The sequence below is a fragment of the Dasypus novemcinctus genome, chromosome 19, assembly GCF_030445035.2.
Source record: "Dasypus novemcinctus isolate mDasNov1 chromosome 19, mDasNov1.1.hap2, whole genome shotgun sequence".
Lineage (NCBI taxonomy): Eukaryota > Metazoa > Chordata > Mammalia > Cingulata > Dasypodidae > Dasypus > Dasypus novemcinctus.
Genome location: NC_080691.1, coordinates 71,641,666 through 71,657,526, shown reverse-complemented (window position 1 = coordinate 71,657,526; position 15,861 = coordinate 71,641,666). Strand labels below are relative to the sequence as shown.

General features: G+C 40.5%; 1 protein-coding gene, 1 long non-coding RNA gene and 1 pseudogene across 5 annotated transcripts in view; 2 read left to right on the top strand and 1 right to left on the bottom strand.

Annotated features, from left to right (window-relative positions):
- Positions 1-15,861, top strand: part of ARHGEF18 (Rho/Rac guanine nucleotide exchange factor 18) — a 120,291-nt gene that overhangs the window by 82,951 nt on the left and 21,479 nt on the right. The gene's annotated exons all lie outside the window — the stretch shown is intronic.
- LOC131274633 (uncharacterized) overlaps positions 1-15,861 on the bottom strand; it is a 31,582-nt gene that overhangs the window by 7,529 nt on the left and 8,192 nt on the right. The window lies entirely within an intron of this gene.
- On the top strand, positions 14,672-15,550 carry LOC139436996 (thioredoxin-related transmembrane protein 1 pseudogene; annotated as a pseudogene).

Below are 15,861 nucleotides of genomic sequence, written 5' to 3'. Positions count from 1 at the left end.
TCAGCCTGCCCAGGAGTTGCAGCCGCACACACAGAGAGCTGATGCAGCAAGATGACGCAACAAGAATAGACACAGATTCCTGGTGCCGCTGACAATACAACAGTGGAAGCAGACACAGAAGAACATGCAACAAATAAGACACAAAGAGCAGACAACTGGGGCAGGGGGGGAGGGAAGGGGAGAGAAATACAGTTGAATAACATACATTTCTCAATTAAGTATAAATTTTTTCTTAAATCATATAATATGTTACACACAATATTTGCTTCGTAGTAACGCAATCATATAGTATTTGTCCTTTTGGGTCTGGCTTGTTACACTCAACCTGATGTCCTCCAGATTCATCCATGTTGTCATATGCTTCAAGACTTCATTTCTTCGTACAGCTGCATAATATTCCCTCACGTGCATACACCACAATTTGTTTATCAATTCATCCATTGGTGGACACCTGGGTTGTTTTCAACTTTTGACAGTTGTGAATAATGCCACTCTGAACGTCAGTGTGCAGATGTCTGTTTACGTCACTGCTCTCAGTTCTTCTGGGTATATACCCAATAGGGGTATTGTCAGGTCATGTGGAAAATCTATGTTCAACTTCTTAAGGGACTGTGAAACAGACCTCCACAGTGGCTGTACCATTCTGCATTCCCACCAACAGTGAAGAAGTGTTCCTATCTCTCCACATCCTCTCCAACACATGTAGCTCTCTGCCTTTTTAATAGGGGCCATTCTGATAGGTATGAAATGATACCTCATTGTAGTTTTGATTTGCATTTCCCTAATCATGAGTGATATTGAGCATTGTTTCATGTGGTTTTTTTTGCCTTTTGTTTTTCTTCTTTGGATAAATGTCTATTGAGGTCTTTTGCCCATTTTTAAATTGGGTTGTTTGTCTTTTTATTGTTGAATTGCAACATCTCTGTATATATCCTGGATATTAAACCCTTATCTGACATGTGGTTTCTAAATATATTCTCCAATTGAGTGGGCTGCCTTTTCACCCTTTTGACTAAGTCCTGTGAAGTGCAAAAGAGTTTACCCGTTTATCTATTTTTTCTTTTTTTTTTTAAAGATTTATTTTATTTATTTATCTCCCCTTCCCCCCCATTGTCTGCTCTCTGTGTCTATTCACTGTGTTCTTCTGCGTCCACTTGTATTATCTGGCAGCACTGGGAAACTGCCTCTTTCTTTTTTTTGTTACATCATCTTGCTGTGTCAGCTCTTCGTGTATGCAGTGCCACTTCTGGGCGAGCTGTGCTTTTTTCATGCAGGGCAACTCTCCTTGTGGGGCACACTCCTTGCGTGTGGGCCCCTATGCGGGGGTGCCCCTGCGTGGCACAGCACTCCTTGTGCACTGCAGCACTGTGCATGGGCCAGCTCATCACATGGGTCAGGAGGCCCTGGGGACCGAATGCTGGACCCTCCATATGATAGATGGAGGCTCTAGGAGTTGACACGTCTGTTTCCCTCTATTTTTAGTTTTGTTGCACTTGCTTTGTATGTAAGGTCCAAGAAACCACCACCTACTACAAGGTCATGAAGATGTTTTCCTATATTTTCTTCTAGTAGTTTTATGGTCCTGGCTTTTATATTTATGTCTTTGATCCATTTTGAGTTGATTCTTATATAGGAAGTGAGATAGGGGTCCTCTTTTATTCTTTTGGTTACAGATATCCATTTCTCCCAGCACCAATTGTTGAAGAGACTGTTTGGTCCCGTTAACAAGGACCTTGTTGGTTTGTCAAAAATCAATTGACCATGTAAATGAGGACTTATTTCTGGATTCGCAATTCTAATCTACTGATTGATGTGTCTGTCTTTATGCCATTACCATTGCTATTTTGACCACTGTAGCTCTGTAATGTGTTTCAAGGTCACACGTGAAATTCCTCCCATGTTGCTCTTCTTTTTTTAGAATGCTTTTGGCTATTTGGGTGCACTTTCCCTTCCAAATGAATTTAGTAATTACCTTTTCTAATTCTGTAAAGTAGGCTGTTGGAATTTTTATTGGTATTGCATTTAATCTGTAAATCAGTTTGGGTAGAATTGACATCTTCATGATATTTAGTCTCCCAGTCCATGAACATGAAATGTCTTTACATTTGTTTAGTTCTTCATTGATTTCTTTTAGCATTGCTTTGTAGTTTTCTACCTGTAGGTCCTGTACTTCTTTGGTTAAATTAATTCCTCGGTACTTGAGTCTTTTTGTTGCTATTGTAAATGGAATTTTCCCCCTGATTTCCTCCTCAGATTATTCAGTACTAATGTACAAAAGCATTGCTATTTTTGCATGTTGATCTTGTATCCTGCCACTTTGCTGAACTCATTTCTTAGCTCCAGTAGCTTTGTCATGGACACTTTAGAATTGCCTAAATATTGGATCATGTCATCAGCGAATAGAGTTTTACTTCCTCTTTTCCTATTTGGATGCTGTATTAGCTAAAGGAGTGCTGATGCAAAATACCAGAAATCTGTTGACTTTTATAAAGGGTATTTATTTGGGGTAGGAGCTTACAGATACCAGGCCATAAAGCATAAGTTACTTCCCTCACCAAAGTCCATTTCCATGTATTAGAACAAGATGGCTTCTGACATCTGCCAGGGTTCAGACTTCCTGGGTTCCTCCGGGCTCAGCACCTCTGTTTTCTCCACAAGGTCATCTGTAGACTATGAGGCTCTCTGGGCTTTGCCTCTTGCCACAAGGCCAGCTGTAGACTATTAGGTGAATGGCTTGTTTCTCTTCCCAGGCCCTCTCTTTCCTCACGACCAAGCTGTTCTGTGTGCTTACTTCCCGGAGCTCCAGCTCAAGACTCCAACTTCAAAATCTCCAACTTTGTCCTTTGCCGTGTCCCCGCCCACTGAGGGGTGGGGACTCAACACCTTACTGATGTGGCCCAATCAAAGCCCTAATCATAATTTAATTATACCCAGGTACAAACCAGTTTACAAATGTAATCCAATATCTATTTTTGGAATTCATGAGCCATATCAAACTGCTCCAGATACCTTTAATTTTTCTTTTCTAATTGCGCTATCTAGAACTTCTGGCACAATATTGATAACAGTGGTGACAGTGGGCATTCTTGTCTTGTTCCAAATCTTAGAGGGAAAGCTTTCAACCTTTCCCCATTGAGTATGATGTTGGCCTTTTATCAGATTGAGGAATTATCCTTCTATTCCTATCTTTTGAAGTGTTTTTATCAAAAAAGTTTGCTAGATTTGGTTAAATGCCTTTTCTGTGTCAATTGAGATGGTCATGTGGTTTTTTCCTTCAATTTGTTAATATGGTGTATTACAGTGATTGCTTTTCTTATGTTGAACCAACCTTGTGTAGGAGGAATAAATTCCACTCAGTCGTGATGTATAAGTTTTTTGATAGGCTGTTGGATTCAGTTTGCAAATATTTTGTTGAGAATTTTTGCATCTATGTTCATAATTTTCTTTTCTTGTAGTATATTTATCTGGCTTTGGTATTAGGGTGATGTTGGCTTCATTAAATCTGTTGGGTAATTTTCCTCCTCTTCAACTTTTTTGAAGAGTTTAAACAGGATTGATGTTCATTCTTTTTGAAATGCTTGGTAGAATTCACCTTTAAAGCCATCTGGTCCTGGACTTTTCTTTGCTGGGGGATTGATAATGGATTCAATCTCTTTAAATGTGATTGGTTTATTAAGTTCTCTGTTTCCCTGTTGATCTTCTGTATAGTTTTCTAACCAATAATGTGAGTGGGTTGTTGAAGTCTCCAGTGATTATTGTAGAGATGTCTATTTCTCCGTCAGTTTTCCCAGAGTTCATCTCATGTATTTTGGGGCACTCAGGTTAGGTGCGTAGATATTTATGACTGTTATATCTTCCTGATTGATTTTCCCTTTTATTAATATATAATGGCCTTCCATATCTCTCAATTTTTTTGCATTTAAAGTCTGTTTTGTCCAATATTAGCATAGCTACCCCTGGTCTTTTCTGGTTACTATTCATGTGGAGTATCTTTTTCCAATCTTTCACTTTCAGCTGGTTCATATCCCTGGATCTAAGATGAGTTTCTTATAAGCAGTATATGGATGGCTCATATTTGTTTGTTTTTTTAAATCCATTCTGCCTGCCTGTTATCTTTTGATTGAGGAGTTTAATCCATTCACATTCAATGATATTACGGTAAATGCATTATTTATTTCTATCATTTTATTCTTTGGTTTTCATGTATCATATCATATTTTTATCTGTCCTTTTACTCTTTTGGTTATCTTTTCTGCTATTCTTTCTTCTATACTCTCCTCCATGCCTCTCTCTCCTGTCTTTTCAGGCCGTAAGGCTTCCTTTAATATTTCCTGCAAGGCAGATTCTTTTTTATGAACTCTTTTAGTTTCTGTTTGCTTGTGAGTATTTTATACTCACCTTCATATATGAAGGGCAGTTTTGCTGGACAAAGAATTCTCAGCTGGCAGTTTTTCTCTTTCAGTATCCTAAATGTATAATACCACTGTCTTCTCACCTCCATGGTTTCTCATGAGAAATCTGCACTAAGTCTTACTGGGTATCCCTTGTATGTAATGATTTCCTTCTCCCTTGCTGCTCTTTGAATTTTCTCTTGATCTTTAACATTTGACAATCTGAGTAGTATGTGTTTTGGAGTAGGTCTGTTCAAATTTATTCTGATTGGCATCCAGTGCGATTCTTGGACATGTAAGTCTATTTCTTTCATGAGAGTTGGGAAATTTTCTGCTATTATTTCCTTAAATACTTCTTGTGCCCCTTTTCCCTTCTCTTCTTCTGGAACCCCCATGACATGTAATTTGTTCAGGTTCATGTTGTCCTTCAACTCTCTGAGCCCCTGCTCAATTTTTCTCATTCTTTTCCGTCTTCGATTTTGGCTGTTCTGTCTTCGGTATCACCTATTCTTCTATCATTTCGAGTCTACTGGTAAATGCCTCTAATGTGTTTTTTTATCTCACCTACTGTGTCTTTCATTCCCATGAGCTCCTTTACTTTGCTGTTCAGGATTTCAGATTCTTCTTTGCCCTTGCTCAATGTCTTCTTTTTTTTTTTAAGATTTTATTTTTATTTATTTCTCCCCCCCCCCACCCCAGTTGTCTGTTCTCTGTGTCCATTCGCTGTGTATTCTTCTGTGTCCGCTTCTATTCTTGTCAGTGGCACCAGGAATCTGTGTCTCTTTCTGTTGCATCATCTTGCTGCATCAGCTCTCCGTGTGTGCGGCTGGCACTCCTGGGCAGGCTGAACTTTCTTTTGCACTGGGCAGCTCTCCTTACGGGGCACACTACTTGCGCATGGGGCTCCCCTACGCGGGGAACACTCCTGTATGGCACAGCACTCCTTGCATGCATCAGCACTGCACATGGGCCAGCTCCAACGGGTCAAGGAGGCCCTGAGTTTGAACCTTGTACCTCCCATGTGGTATGCGGACACTGTCCATTGAGCCAAGTTTGCTTCCCTCAGTGTCTTCTTAATGTTGTTTATCTCTTTAGCCACATTGTCTTTCAACTCATTAATTTGGTTTTGGAAATTTGTACGCATTTCGCTAATTAGTTGTCTCAAATCCTGTGTCTCTTCTGGGGCTTAGATAAATTCCTTTTCTTCGGCCATGTCTTCTATTTTCTTAGTATAGCTCATAATTTTTGCTGATGTGTAAGCATCTGACTATGATGTAGTTTACTCAGATGCTCAATTGCTTTCTTTTTTATAGGGATTTAGTGGCAGAAGACTGTATGTTACCACTGCTCTTTGATTCGTGGCTTGACCTGCATCATTAGGATTGTTTCTGCTAATTGTTCAATACTGGGCTCTGGATCTAGTTATTGGTTACAGACCTACTTCCTAGGGCCTTGAGGTAGGAGGGTATAAAGTCCGGGAAAAGCCTATTTTACTTTTTTTTTTTTTAAGTTTGTCTCTTCATATTTTTTCTTTAATTTATTGAAATATATCATACATAAGCATACGTAAACAATAGTGTAGTAATAGCTGTGAACTTACAAAAGAAACATACATTACATCATACAGAGCTCTCTTACCTTACCCTACCACCAATAACTTGCATTGTTGTGAAACATGTTTAATGATTAAAAAGCATCCTCAAAATATTACTACTAACCAAAGTAATTTCCCCCCAACCCAGCCTATAGTTATTATTATTACTATGTTGTTTATACATGAACATACATAAGCAGTAAGTGTATAGTAAAAGTTGTGAACTTACAAAGCAAATATGCATAACATCACATGGGGGTCCCATACCTCACCCTACTACCAACACCTTGCATTTTTATGAGATATTTATTTACAGATTACTAAAGAAAATTGTTAAAGTCTTACTACTAATTATAGTCTTGATCTTACATTTGGTGTATTTTTCCCCAAACCCACCCTATTATTTTTTAAATATGTTTTTATGACAGAAGTTGTAAACTTACAAAACAAGCATGCACATGTGCAGAATTCGCATACAACACCCCTCTATCAACACACCACACCATGGTAGAATATTTGTAACAGATTATGGGATAATATCATCAGACTATTACAAGATCCATAGTGTACATTTGGCACACTTTTTCTTACTCCCGTTATTAACACCATACATCTTTGGCATAGAAGCATGAATATTACATTATTACTGTTAACCACACTCCATAGGTCACTCTTTGTGTTTTTCCCATGCTTCTCCACATTCCCACCACCCTGCAACAGTAATGTACATCTGCTCTAGCTCACAAAGGACACTCTTGCATCTGTACCATCAACCACAATTCTCATCCACCTCTGAGTTTACTGTGCTATTCAGCCGTAGATTATTCTCTAGCTTTCTATTAATTGGCATTTTCATCCCTAAGCTACCCTTTTCAGCCACATTCCCGTTTATGAACCAGCTCTTTCTCACTATAATGTGTTACCATCAACTCTATCCATTTCTACACTTTTACAGTAAAGTTAATTAAAAGTTCTACATACATTAAGCATCAGTAGTCTGTCTCAGTCTTCCTCTTACCTCCTTTAAGAATCCACTACCTACCTTCAGGTCTTAAAGATATTCTCCTACATTTTTTCTAGAAGCTTTCTGGTTCTTGCTTTTATTTTTACTTTTTTTTTTTTTTCAAGATTTATGTTTTTATTTATTTCCTCCTTCCCCCATTGTCTGCTCTCTGTGTCCATTCACTATATGTTCTTCTGTGTCTGCTTGTATTCTCATTAGGTGATTCCGGGAACCAATCCTGGGACTTTCCAGAGTGGGAGAGAGGTGATCATTCTTTTGTGCCACACCTCAGCTCCCTGATCTGCTGCATCTCTTATTCTGTCTTCTCTGTGTCTCTTTGTTGCGTCATCTTGCTGCACTAGTTCTCCACATGGACCAACAGTCCTGCACAGGGCAGTACTCCATACAGACCAGCACTCCTCATGGTCCAGCTCGCCACACAGGCCAGCTTTGCCTTCACCAGGAGGCCCTGGGCATCAAACCCTGGACCTCCTATATAGTAGATGGAAGCCCAATTGCTTTAGCCACATCCACATCCCTTATAGTTAGGTTTTTGATGCATTTTTGGGTTAACTTGATAAGGTGTGAGATGGGGTCCCTTTTTCTTCTTTTGACTATGGATATCTAGTTCTCTCCGCACCATTTGTTGAATGTTCTGCCCAAGCTGGGTACGTTTGACAGGCTAGTCAAAAATCACTTGACCATAGATAATGAGGGTCTGTTTCTGAACCATCAGTTAGGTTCCATTGGTCTATGTGTCTATTCATGCCAGTACCATGCAGTTTTTACCACTGTAGCTAGGTAAGATGATTTAAAGTCCGGATGTGAGAGTCCTCCAACTTTGCTTTTCCTTTTTAAGATTTTTCTGGCTTTTCGGGACCCCTTACCCTTCCAAATAAATTTGATTATCATGTTTTCCTTTATTTTTAAAATGCTGGTGCAATTTTTTGGGATTGCATTGAATCTGTTTATCAATTTAAATACAACTGACATATTAATGACATTTAGTTTTCCAGTCTGTGAGCATGGAATGTTCTTCCAATTATTTAGGTCTTTTTAAATTTCTTTTAACAGTAAGTTGTAGTTTTCTGAATATAAGTGCTTTACATCATTGGTTAAGTTTATTCCAAAATATTTGAGTTTTATCTGTGGTATTTTATTTTCACTACTCTTTTGTGCTTTTTAGTTACCTTTCACTGGTATAATCTTCATTTCTAGACTCTTCCAAGCCTCTCTCCTGTCTTTTCAGGCTGTAGCAAACTTTTTAGTATTTCCTACAAATATAGTCTCTTGGTTACAAACTCTCAGTTTCTGTTTATCTGTGAATATTCTAAACTCGCCCTCATTTTTGAAAGACAGTCTTGCTGGATATAAGATTCTTGGCTGGGAAGCAGACTCGCCCCAATGGATAGGGCATCCGCCTACCACATTGGAGGTCCGCAGTTCTAATCCCGGGCTTCCTTGACCCGTATGGAGCTGGCCCATGTGCAGTGCTGATGCGCTCAAGGAGTGCCCTGCCACGCAGAGGTGTCTCCCGCGTAGGGGAGCCCCATGCACAAGGAGTGTGCCCCGTAAGGAGAACCGCCCAGCGCGAAAGAAAGTGCAGCCTGCCCAAGAACCACGCCGCACACTTGGAGAGCTGACATAACAAGATGACGCAACAAAAAGAAACAATTCCCAGTGCTGCTAAGGATAGAAGCAGTCACAGAAGACCACACAGCAAATGGAACAGAGAGCAGACAACGGGGGGGGGGGGCAGAAATTTTAAAAATAAATAAATCTTTTTTTAAGAAAAAAGATTCTTGACTGGAAGTTTTTCTCTTGCACTATCTAGATATGCAGTATAATATATCTTAAATATATCATAGACTATCTTCTTATCTCCATGGTTTCTGATGAGAAATCAGCACTTAATCTTATTGGGTACCCGTTATGTGTTTTTTCTTTATTCTTGCTTGTTTTTTATTTTCATTGCTTTTCTCTTGCGGCTCTCAGAATTCTTTCTTTGTCTTTGGCATTTGATGTTCTGATTAGTATGTGTTTTGGAGTTGGTCTATTTGGATTTATTCATTTGGGAGTACATTGTGCTTCTTGGACATGGATATCTATGTCCTTCAATAGGGTTGGGAAATTTTCTATCATTATTTCTTCACATATTCCTTCTGCCCCTTTTCCCTTCTCTTCTCCTTCTGGGACACCCACGACACGTATGTTTGCATGTCTTTTGCTGTCATTTAGTTCTCTGAGAAAACTTGGTCAATTTTTTCCATTCTCTTCATCTGTTCTTTTGTATGTTCATTTTCAGAGACCATTTCTTTGAGCTCACCAATCCTTTATTCTGCCTCCTCAAATCTATTATTATATGATTTCAATGTATTTTTAATTTAATTTATTGTGCCTGTTGTTCCCATAAGATCTGCTACTTTTCTATATATGCTTTAAATCCTTCTTTGTGGTCATCCAATGTCTTCTTAATATCCTTAATCTCGTTAGCCATCTCATTGAATTTATTAAGGAGATTTGTTTGAACATCTGTGATTAGTTGTCTCAACTCCTTTATGTCATCTTGAGGCTTATTTTATTCCTTTAACTGGGCCATAGCTTCCTGTTTTTTGGTGTGGATTGTAATTTTTTGCTGGTGTCTTGGTATCTGGCTTACTAGAGTATTTATTCTGGGTGCAGTTTTTCTCTTTAGTTTAGGGCTTCCTTGTTGTATAGTAGGAGCCAAGGATGTAGTTGGTGCTCCAAGCTGTGGAGACTCAAGTTGCCCTCATTGCCCTAGGGACCAGTGAAACTTCTCCCAACTTTTTCCTTTGCCAGGGGAAGAGACAGAGTCACAGCTATGTGTTACAATCCAAGTCATGCAGGCCTAGACTATAGTTGCCCAGACAGACTGATGAAGATTCACGCCACTTTCTCCCTTCCCTGGGGCAGGAATGGAGCTGCAGGTGTGGGCACAAATCTATGCCGTGTGGGTCCAAAATCACCACAGTTGCCCCAGTCGACTTCTGTCTATTCAGTCTGTGTCAGCCAATTGTACCTTTAGTTACCTGGATAGCCCGGTGCAGCACCAGCTTCCTCCATGCCAGAGTGGGGCTGCAGCCTAGGCTAGAGCTCCATGCCGATCTGGGTGAAAGAAGCTGATCCCTACTGTCACTGTGATTTTCAGTCAACCTGGCTTCACCTCATGCCAGGGGCAGAATCAAAATGGTGGCTACTGGCCTTTTTCCTACTTGGACAGGTTCAAACTTTAGCTGTTCTTAGGGTTATACTTTAGCCAGCCAAATTGACTGATCAGTAGCTGAAGTCAGTGGCCAACCATTTCTTTGTGTCTTGTTTTTGAGAAATGAAGTTTCAAATCCCAGCCACAGAATAGCTCCTGAGGTGGCTTGCACCGTCAGAGTAGTATGATGACCATCCTCCACAGTGTGGCCTGTGTTTTTCTAGAGAGGCTGGCTCAGGTCCTCCAGCTTCCTCCCCTCCTGAAGGTGGGCCTGGGGTTTAGGCTAGAGCTGCAATCCAATCTGGATGGCAAGAAGCTAGTCCCTACCGGCACTGTGATTTTCTATCAGCTCCATTTCCCTTCCTGCCAGGGGCGGAGTTAAGATGGTGGCTACTGGCCTCTTTATAACTTGGACAGGTTCAAACTTCAGCTGTTCTTAGGATTATATTTTAGCCCACCAAATTTACTAATCAGTAGCTGAAGTTGGTGCCCAACCATCTCTTCCTCCCTCATTTTTGGGAAGTGGAGCTTCCAATTACAGCTGCGGAATAGCTCCCAAGGTGGCTTGTTCTGCCAGTGGAGGATGGGCACTGGACTCTGTGTCATGGAGCACTCTACTTACGAATCTTCTCCGCAGATGAACAGTCTCCTACCATTCTTTCAAGGATGTTGCAGGATGCTCTTCTAGTCTCCTAGAGCCCCCAACCAGGTACTTTAGATAGCTCTGGTTGATTACTATTGCCCTGTAGCAGGAGCTGACTCTAGGAGCTCCTTACTCTGCAGCCATCTTGCTGGTTGTCTCTCTTGCTTATTTTTAAATTTCTGACATGCACTTCCTTGGTCTGCCAGCAGAAGGCACTCTTTGGAAGCCTTTTCAGTTCAATGCCTGATCCAGTTTTGTTTGCTGCAACACAGTCAGGATCAATCTGATAGAGCTTCCTGCCTGGAGGCTAAGAGCCTTGTAATCAGGCTTTTTCAGAGACAGTTCTCCAGCCTTCTCTGGCAGCCCCCCTTCCTTTTCTCAGGTAGCAAATATTTCCACTCCACTCTGCATCCTCAACAATCAGTCCTGGTTAACAGAGAAGGAGATTGGGAGGGTCCTCTCTCTTTAGCCCCTTGCAGGCTCCCAAGGCAAACAATGGTCGGCCCCACCTGGCCTGGAAGGGCTGGTGGGACACAGCAGACCCGATCTGTGGGTCGGAAGCTGAGTCAACCTTAGGCTGTGTCCCTCTCTCTCCCCTTTCCTGGGGTGGTGGATCCCTGGAGCCCCCCTTGTCTGTAGCTGCAGGCCCAGAGGCCTGAGTATTCTAAAGTCTTTAGTGTGGGGACGGTACCTGCAGCAGCAGCTGCCGCTGGTTTCAACTCACAGTTCTGTCATTGTGATTCCCCTCCTTTGAGCCCTTCTCCTCTGGGTGGGTCAGTCCTTCACCTGGTGTCCTAAACCCTAGAAGATCTTTTTCCAGGCTGTTTCCCTTGTCCTCTAGCTTATTTTTCTGGGAGGGAAGAGATTCCTATCTGTTTCTAGTCCAACGTCTTCCCACAAGTCTAGTATGTAATTCTTTTAATGTGCTAATTGGATTCAGTTTGTTAGCATTTTGTTCAAGAATTTTACATCTCTGATCATAAAGAGTATTGGTTTATAAGTTTCTTTTTCCTTTTTTTTTTAAGATTTAGTTTTATTTATTTCTTCCCACCCCCTTGTTTTTGTACTTGCTATGTCTGTTCAACTTCTTTGTTTTTTAGGAGGCATCAGGAATCAAACCCACATAACCTCTGATGTGGGAGGGAGGTGCCTATTCATTTGATTCCCCCTCTGCTCTTTTTTCTTTTCTTTTATCTTTATTTGGCTTTGACATTAGGATAATGCTGGCCTCATAGAATGTGTTAGAGGTGTTCCCTCCTCTTTATTTTTTTTTCCGAAGAGTTTGAGCAGGATTGGTGTTAAATCTTATTAATTCTTTGGCAAAATTCACCAAAGACAGAAAAAAGTCATCTGATCCTGGACCTTTCTTTCTTGGGAGGATTTTGATTACTCATTGAATCTCTTTTCTTGTTATTGGTCTATTGGGATCTTCTATTGCTTCTTGAGTCATTGTAGGCAATTTGTCTGTTTCTACAAATTTGTCCACTACATCTAGGCTGTCCAATTTTTTGGTGTACAATTGCTCATAGTATTGATACTCTTTATTTTTTGGAGTCAGTAGTAACATTCCCACTTTCATTTCTGATTTTGTTATTTCTTGTCTGCCTAGTTAAAGGTTTATCAGTGTTGTTGATCTTTGCAAAGAACATTCATTCTCTCTTGTTTTTCTAGTCTATTTCATTTATCTCTACTCTACTATTTACTATTTCCTTCATTCTGCTCAGTTTGGGTTTTGTTTGGTTTTCTTTTTCTAATTCCTTCAGTTGTGAGTTGTCATTGATCTGAGATCTTTCTTTTTTAATGTAAGCATTTACCACTGTAAATTTCCCTCTCACTGACTGCCTTTGCTGTACCCTATAAGCTTTTGTATATTGTGTTTTCATTTTCATTCATCTCAAGATATCTCCTAATTTTCATTGTGATTTCTTCTTCAACCCATCAGTTGTTTAAGAGTGTATTGTTTAATTTTCACATAATTGTCAATTTTCCGTTTCTTCCTCTGTTATTGATTTCTAGTTTCATTCCATTGTGACCAGAGAAGATACTTTGTATGTTGTCAGTCTTTTTAAATTTATCAAGACTTGTGATTCCAACATGGTCTATTCTGGAGAATGATCCATGTACACTTCAGAAAAATGTATATTCTGCTGCTGTTGTATGAAGTATTCTATATATGACTGTTAGGTCTAGGTGGTTTATAGTATCTGTCAATTCTTCTGTTTCTTTTTTTTTTTTTTTTTTAAAGATTTATTTTTATTTATTTAATTCCCCTCCCCTCCCCCGGTTGTCTGTTTTCTGTGTCTTTTTGCTGCGTCTTGTTTCTTTGTCCGCTTCTGTTGTCGTCAGCGGCAAGGGAAGTGTGGGCGGCGCCATTCCTCGGCAGGCTGCTCCCTCCTTCGCGCTGGGCAGCTCTCCTTATGGGTGCACTCCTTGCGCGTGGGGCTCCCCTACGCGGGGGACACCCCTGTGGGGCATGGCACTCCTTGCGCGCATCAGCACTGCGCATGGGCCAGCTCCACACGGGTCAAGGAGGCCCGGGGCTTGAACCGCGGGCCTCCCATGTGGTAGACGGACGCCCTAACCACTGGGCCAAAGTCCGTTTCCCTCTTCTGTTTCTTTATTGATCTTCTGTGTAGATGTTCTATCTGTTATTGAAAAGGGTGGGTTAGCATCTCCTACTATTAATGTAGAACTGTCTGTTTCTCCCTTGAAATACGTCAATATTTGCTTCAAGTATTTTAGGGCGCTCTGCTGTTAGGTGCATATATATTTAGAATTGTTATTCTTTTTTTTTTTTTTTTTTAAAGATTTATCTTTATTTATTTAATTCCCCTCCCTTCCCCTGGTTGTCTGTTTTCTGTGTCTTTTTGCTGCGTCTTGTTTTCTTTTGTCCGCTTCTGTTGTCGTCAGCGGCACGGGAAGTGTGGGCGGCGCCATTCCTCGGCAGGCTGCTCCCTCCTTTGCGCTGGGCGGCTCTCCTTATGGGTGCACTCCTTGCGCGTGGGGCTCCCCTACGCGGGGGACACCCCTGTGTAGCACAGCACTCCTTGCGCGCATCAGCACTGCGCATGGGCCAGCTCCACACGGGTCAAGGAGGCCCGGGGCTTGAACCACGGACCTCCCATGTGGTAGACGGACGCCCTAACCACTGGGCCAAAGTCCGTTTCCCTAGAATTGTTATTCTATTGATTAATTGACACTTCAATCAATATATAGTATCCTTCTCTGTCCCTCGTAACATTTTTTTACCTAAATAAATTCTCTATTATCTCATATAGTATAGTCACCTCAGCTCTCTTTTGGTTACTGTTCGCATGGGACATTTTTTCTATCCTTTCACTCTGAACATACTTATCTTTGAATTTGAGGTGAGTCTCTTGTGAACAGCATATAGTTGGGTTGTGCTTTTTTAACAATTCTGCCAGTCTCTGCCTTTTGACTGGGGAAAGTTAAATCCATTTACATTTAAAGTAAGTAGTGATAATGCAGAACCGTTTTGTTCTTTGACTGTGCCATCTCATATCTCTTTTGTCCCTCAGTTCTTCCATTACTGTCTACTCTTTTTTTTTTTTTTGGTATTTAGTGAGGATTTAGAGTCCCTTATTTCCTTCTGGGACTCTTTTTCAAGTATTTTCTTTATAGTTACCATAAAGCCTGAATGTAATATCCTAAATCTCTAGTGGTCTCATTTTATTTGATACCAGCTTAACTTCAATAGCATTTTCTATTATATAGCTTTGTTCTTCTATCCCCTGCCCCCTCACCTTTAATGTTGTTTTTGTCATAAATTGTATCTTTATACATTGTGTGTCTGTATTTTAATTTGCTAAAAGCTGCTGAGAGCAATATACTAGATATGCTTTGGCAATGGGAATTTATTAGGTTAAAAGCTCACAGTTCTGAGGCTGTGAAAATGTCTAAATCAAGGCATCATCAGAGATGCTGCCTCCCTGGCTGGCATGGTGCCTCCGGGAGCCTCATGGTTCCCTTGGCTGTCCTGTGTTGTTACTTCAGGGGATGTCCTAGACCCACAGGCAGTAGAGTGATGTGCACATCATCACAGACACAACTTGAAAGAGTTGTTGGAAAGAGAGTGCATGATAGGATTTTATGCTCCATGGTGTCCTGCTTGTCAGAATCTTCAACCAGAATGGGGAAGTTCTGCTGAATGGGGAGAAGATCTTGAGATTAATGTTGCAAAAATAGATGTCACAGACCAACCAGGACTGAGTGGATGATTTATCATAGCTGCTCTTCCCACTATTTATCATAAGGATGGTAAATTTAGGTGCTATCAGGGCTCAACATCTAAGAAGGACTTCATAAACTTTATAAACAAAAAAGAATGGAAAAGTATTGAACCTGTTTCATCATGGCTTGGTCCAGGTTATGTTGTGATGAGTAGTATGTCAGCACTCTCTGCTGTCTATGTGGATCAGGACTTGCCATAACTATTTTATTGAAAACCTTGGATTACCAGTTTGGGGATCATATACAGTTTTTTATTTAGCATCTCTGCTTTCAGGACTATTATTAGGACTTTGTATGATATTTGTGGTTGCCTTCATCCTTCAAAAAGGCTCAGTCTAGAACCATACCCTTCAAAAAAGTTATTACCTAAATCTTCTCAACCTTTGAAGATGTCTCAGAAGAGGAAGTAAAGAATGAACAAACAACAAGGCTTTCTGCAGTATATCATGAGACAACGTTTTGTGGGTCCTTCGTGGACCACAGACAAATTCTAATAATTTTTATAATTAATAATATGATTTCGACAGAAACAGAAAATTGATCATTTCTTTTGGAGCAAACCAAGTGACTTTTGCACTGCAGTGTTCAGTCTAGATTGTCATTAGATTGAGCAATCTACCTGCAGAAAATAAGAGTAGCACTGGTATAAAAGTTTGAAATATGATTTAAGAATAGTATGATGGTAAAAATCTGGTTCCAAGTAATAATTTTCTTTTTTTAAGGTACTAGGGGTTGAACTTAGGGCCTCATACTTAG